This window comes from Sinocyclocheilus anshuiensis, unplaced genomic scaffold, assembly GCF_001515605.1.
Source record: "Sinocyclocheilus anshuiensis isolate Anshui unplaced genomic scaffold, SAMN03320099.WGS_v1.1 scaffold194, whole genome shotgun sequence".
Lineage (NCBI taxonomy): Eukaryota > Metazoa > Chordata > Actinopteri > Cypriniformes > Cyprinidae > Sinocyclocheilus > Sinocyclocheilus anshuiensis.
Window position 1 is genome coordinate 590387 of NW_015546074.1, and position 6409 is coordinate 596795.

Consider the following 6409-nt stretch of genomic DNA (forward strand, 5'->3'; position numbering starts at 1 on the left):
TCATTATAATCAGTAATTATGTCCCCACTGGATGCAACAAATGCCTCGTTTGTAATGGGTTTTACTGGTTTTGTCTCGCAGCGCCGGGACACATGGAAACACAGTATGGTACAGGGGCATAACATTTCTGTAACACGCTTGAGGTATTCAGCCAATCACAACACACTGGATAGCTGGCCAATCAGAGCACACCTCACTTTTCAGACACACATTGCATTACACCAAATACACAAAATAATGTTATTTTTAGCAGCATCATATGACCCCTTTAAGAGTGCAGACACACAACCTGGTCTCATGTATGAACATTGTATAATATATATGATTATAGAATGACATTTTTGTTTTATGGTGGGTAAATTTGTTTTATTATATAACACTTATTGTTAATAAATACATTCACAGTGTAAAGACTGTGGAATGTGGAATTACTAATGGAATTATGAAGGTAATGAGGAAAAGATCTACAAATATCAGTTTGATTCTCTTGATGATGTTTAATGTCACATCCATCCACCCAGATCAGACATAACAGAACCTGTCTGTAAGAAGGATGACAAGTTTATGAATCAGCTACAAAGCACATATTCTGATTTCAGGTAAAATAAAATATGATTTTTTTAAAATTTGTTTTAGATGCTATAATGGCTCATCAAACATTACTCCAAAACAGTTTAACTGATTTAAAACTTCATGGAACTGATTATCTGCGTCTCATGATACAGAAAACAAACAAACAAAAATGTTTACTGGAATAATTTGATATTTTAATTTATGACTCTAATCCTGCTGAAGTCCTTAAGGCATTAAAATTAAAACTAATGAAGAAGTTTCAGTGTCTACATGAGGGAACATCAAAGCAGGGTAACCCAACACTCCTGAATGAGATCTACACAGATCTATCTCTACATCACAGAGGGTGAAAATGGAGAGATCAGTAATGAATATGAGGTGAGACAGATTGAGACACAATTTAAGAGAGCAGCAACAGAGGACAGACCGATCAAAAGCAATGACATTTTTAGAGCTTTACCTGAACAAGACAAACCCATCAGAACTGTGCTGACAACGGGAGTCGCTGGCATTGGATAAACAGTCTCTGTGCATCAGTTCATCCTGGACTGGGCTATTAGGAAAGAGTATAAGGACGTCCATCTCATATTTCCACTTCCTTTCAGAGAGCTCAATTTGATGTAAGAGCAAAAAATGTAGCCTTTTAGATCTGAATATAAAGTGTCATTTATCTTTGATGGTCTGGACGAATGTTGTCTGCCTCCGAATTTTCACTGCAATGCGGTTGTGTGATGTACATGAATCAGCCACAGTGTACGTGCTTCTGACAAACTTCATGCAGAGGAATCTGCTTCTCATCTGGATCACCTCCAGATCAGCAGCAGCTGATCTCGTCCACTCTGTGTGTGTCCATCGAGTGACAGAAGTGCATGGCTTCAATGACCCAAAGAAGGAGGAATACTTCAGGAAGATAATCTGTGATCAGAGTCTGGCCAATACGATCATCTCACACTTTGAGTCATCAAGGAGCCTCCACCTCATGTGCCACATCCCAGTGTTCTGCTGGTTTGCATCCACTGTTCTAGAGAGGATGTTGAGTGAAACAGAGAGTGGAGAGATTTCCAAGACTCTCAATCAAACGTACACACACTTCCTGATCATTCAGACCAACATCAAACATGAGAAGGATTATGAGAAGACAGTGAAAGATGGAGACATGAGACATGATACTCAGGATTGTGCACTCAGATCTTCAGAGAGGAGTTTGGGCTCTACCAGGGGAAGGTGTTTGTTCATCTGAACATCCAGGAATATCTAGCAACTCATATATGTGCCTCTCTTTCACAAACAACAACATAAATGTGTTTGACAAAATCCCCAAACAAAGACCACTAATCCACTAATCCATCAAAACATGTTTTATCTGAGCGGCATCAGAGAGCTTTGGATGAGGCTCTACAGATCAGAACCTTTTCCTGCATTTTTTTCTGGGTCTGTCAGTGGAATCTAATCATGTTCCTCTACAAAGACTAATGAAACAGACAGAAAGCAGCTCTGCCAGCCAAAAAAAAAACCTTGCTTCATTGCTGCTCACTCAGCGCTGGTGTGAATGCACTCATTTGTTATCATGCCTGCCAAAAAAAATAAAAAATGTGCTGCTTACGTGCCGGCCAGGTGTTTTGGAGCAGGGCTGGAACTGAAGTCTGCAGGAAGGTGGCCTCAAGGAACAGGGATGACAATCCCTTATGTAGATCTTTAGATATTTGAAGTGTTCAAACAAGGGTAATGTCAATGCAATATAAGATCTTTATGAATCTTTCACATTATATTTCTATTATAAATACAATATTTAAATATTTGAGTGCCTAACCTCACCTCTACTGTAAACCTAATGACTTCTCAACAATACATGTAATTAAAAGAAGTAATATATATATATAGACAATAATGTTAGTTACATTTACTATTAAGTACATATGTTTTAAACTCAAAATCCCACCCATCTAACATTCCTTGACATTATTGTGACAACATTTAACTCCATTACAATTTAAAAAAATAATTTATTAAAAAAATAGCGCAAATAAAATAGACGAAGCAACTCGTGTGCATTGCTTTTCAAAAGAATCCTTACTTTAAACTGGAGATACTGTTGTAAGATCATCTTTCTGTTCTTCTGTGTATTGTCATTACACTGATATCATGATACCCCATAAACCGAGACTAGACTATTTTACATTGTGTATTGGACTTGCAAAAAGTTTAGAAGAAACATTCATCAATCAAAATATTTTGCACATTTATTAACCTTCAGTATAAATTTAGGAGAAGGTGAAAAAAATTTAGAGTTAGAAATTAAAGAGCTTGTTGCTATTTGAGATAAGAATTTCCTGGTGTTACCAGCAGAGGGCCACAAAGATAATGCAAATTATTTCACCAAAGATTTATATGTAAAACGTTTTTAGTTTGTATTTACACAATTTTTATGTATGATAACCAATAGGAATGTATCCATTACTCATTCTTTTACTGGTTTATTGCTTTTCTCTCCTAACACACTTAATCACTAATTCACAATTCACTAATAACACAATTTTTATTTTTTATTTATTTATTTTTTAAATAATGCTTTATTGTCAACAAATAGCATGTATAATACCACATCCCATAGTATAACATGAAAACATTTCACATGCATCATAACAAGAAGGATCAAGGAAAAGATAAAAAAAAGCAACAAAAAAAAACCCATAAACATCAGTTATACAGAAAAATATGTACTCTCCATATGTTACATTTCCATAGGATATTACAATGCAATTTTAATACAGAAAATGCACTTTGCAAGTAAGCACCTGCTCCTACAACTCCTTGTTCAAGCTCTTGTTCTGTCCAGGCTGGACTATTGCAATGCTCTCTTGGCAGGTCTTCCAGCCACTTCTATCAAACTTCTACAATTAATCCAGAACGTGGCAGCAAGATTAATTTTTTTGAGCCAAAAAGAATGCACGTCACACCTCTGTTTATCAATTTGCACTGGCTACCAGTAGCTGCTCGCATAAAATTCAAAGCATTGATGTTTGCCTACAAAACCACCACTGGCTCTGTACCCCTTTACCTTCAGACTTATGTGCCCTCTAGAAGCTTGCATTCTGCAAGTGAACGTCACTTTATTGTGCCATCCTAAAGAGGTACAAAATCACTTTCTCTGACTTTTAAATTAAATGTCCCCTCCTGGTGGAATGACCTGCCCAACTCAATCCGAGCAGCTGAGTCCTTAGCCATCTTCAAGAAACGGCTAAAACACATCTCTTCCATCTTTATTTGATCCTCTAACTCTAGCACTCTCTATTCTAATTCTATTCTTTATAAAAATAAAAAAAACTTGCCCCTTTTAGACTTGCACTCTATTAATTTACTGCTTGTTTTCTTTAAAAAAAAAAGCTTGCTCTATTCTGTTTTCTTTTTATTTATGATATAATTTTTAAAAAACAACAACAACAACAAAAAAACCTTGCTACGTGTACTGCGTTAAGCTAACTGAGACTTGTTATAGCACTTGCATATCATTGCTCTCTTGTTGATTTTGATTGCTTCCATTGTCCTCATTTGTAAGTCGCTTTGGATAAAAGCATCTGCTAAATGACTAAATGTAAATGTAAATGTAATGTAGTGACCACCTTGAATTATTTGAATGTAGTAGACATGTTGTATCTTGAGATTAAGTCTGCAAACATAAGTAAAGTCTCTTCATTATTAAATAACTGACTCACTAATAACAAACTAAATTAATTTCTAAACCAATTGTGAAAAAATAAAGACTTATTTCTATACAAAATATTGGCGTTATATGTTGTATTTATAAATAAGACTCCAGGTAGCAAGTACTTGTTGGTAAAATTTTGAAAGTTTGATCGGAAGTTTTTCTATTTTATAATTACACAATAAAAGAAATTCTATGCCACCAAAATGAAAGAAAATAGACAGAGAAATTATATTCCAAATGGATGAAGGATTTTGAAGGTATTGTATTGTCCAATTTATTTTAAAGTTACTGTTTAGAGAGCTAAAGTCAGTAAAATTAAGACCGCCTAAATCATATGAATTCAGTATTACTGATTTCTTAATATAATGAATTTTGTTTTTCCACAGAAATTTTGTCAACATGCCGTCAATTAATTTAGATAATCGAGAAATGATTTCTGCTTTAGTGAGAAGAACTCTGCCTTTAAGTGATAAATCTCTTTGCAACCAATGATTCAACACCTTACGTGTCTTTTCAATAATCAGAAGAAAATTGGAGGGGCATCTAGTTTTATCATCTTTGATTATTTTAACTCCCAAATAAGTAACACTTTCTCTTACAGGAAGATTACAAATGAAGGATTCCAAACAATTACCAACTAGTTCATGCTAATGTTAAGGTGAAGACCTGAGGCTTTAGAAAAGGGCTTACTGTAAGAGTCTCTTAATGCTACAGCAACCTGAGAGGCATCCTTCAAGAACAAAACGGTGTCATCAGCTAACTGACTTATTACTACTGCAGTGCCATCAATAGTTATTCCTTTTACAGGGCTTTCTCTGATATGCAAATTTATGGTGTATTCACACCAGGAAAGTCCGCTAGTTCACTTGCTTTTGTCTGGACCAAATACGATGAGTGCGATTGCTGTATTCACATCTACCCAAAAGATCCGCACCAACGGGGGAAACAAACTTCGATTCAATCAAACCAAACAAGACAGGTGTGAATACACCCTTAGAAGTTCCGTAGGTATCAGAAAGACATACGGGGAGATCGGGCAGCCCTGTCTGACTTCACGGTTCAGAGTAAATCTAAGAGAGGTACCGTTGCTGAGTTTGATATGGCTATTGCAATTAGTATAAAGACATGGCCATGACAGGACAGCTAGAGAGTTCAGGGGCAGCCTTCTTGACCGTGACAGGACAGGCAGGGAGCTCAAAGGCGACCTCTGAGCTCTGGGCCTTGAGTGAGCTCTGGAGCAGTGGACAGGAGCGGGCTCTGGAGCGGACTCATGGACCGGAGCAGGCTCTAGAGTGGATTCATGGACTGGAGTGGGCTCTGGAGCAGACTTATGGACTGGAGCAGGTTCTGGAGCGAATTCAAGGACTGGTGCAGGCTCTGGAGGAGTAGAAGAGCAGTTTGTGACCCAAACACACAAAATGGCGACTGCCATTACTGGAAGTGCAGCAGAAGTTGGGAGAACCTCTGAGATCACCAGGCTTAAAAGCGCTCAGGCCGCGGAGCTAGGAATGCCGCCCGCCCGTACCGACATCAGTGGTGGGTCTGCCAAACTGGAGACCAGCCTCAAACGCCTTTGGAATGCCTGGGTGTCCTCAGAAACAACATTCACGATGACCGGGAACACACTGTTTGAGACAGCCGTGTAAATTGTCTGTAATCAAGTCACTAGAAGGGACTTTTAAAGAGGTTTCGGTCGCCTGCGAACTGCAGCTAGTTTTACTAGCCGTGTTATCATGATCACTCTGGTCGGTCTTTCCAGCCTTCTTTCACGTCAAGTCAAGTCACCTTTATTTATATAGCGCTTTTAACAATACAGATTGTGTCAAAGCAACTGTACAGCATTAATTAGGAAAATAGTGTGTCAATAATGCAAAATGACAATAGTAAACACTCATTTTTCAGTTAAAGGCAGTTCATCATTGAATTCAGTGATGTCATCATCCAGCTCAGTTCAGTTTAAATAGTATCTGTGCAAACAAGTCGATGAAATCGCTGGAAATGAAGTGTCCGTAACTAAGCAAGCCAGAGGCGACAGTGGCAAGGAACCAAAACTCCATCGGTGACAGAATGGAGAAAAAACCTTGGGAGAAACCAGGCTCAGTCAGGGGGCCAGTTCTCCTCTGACCAGAC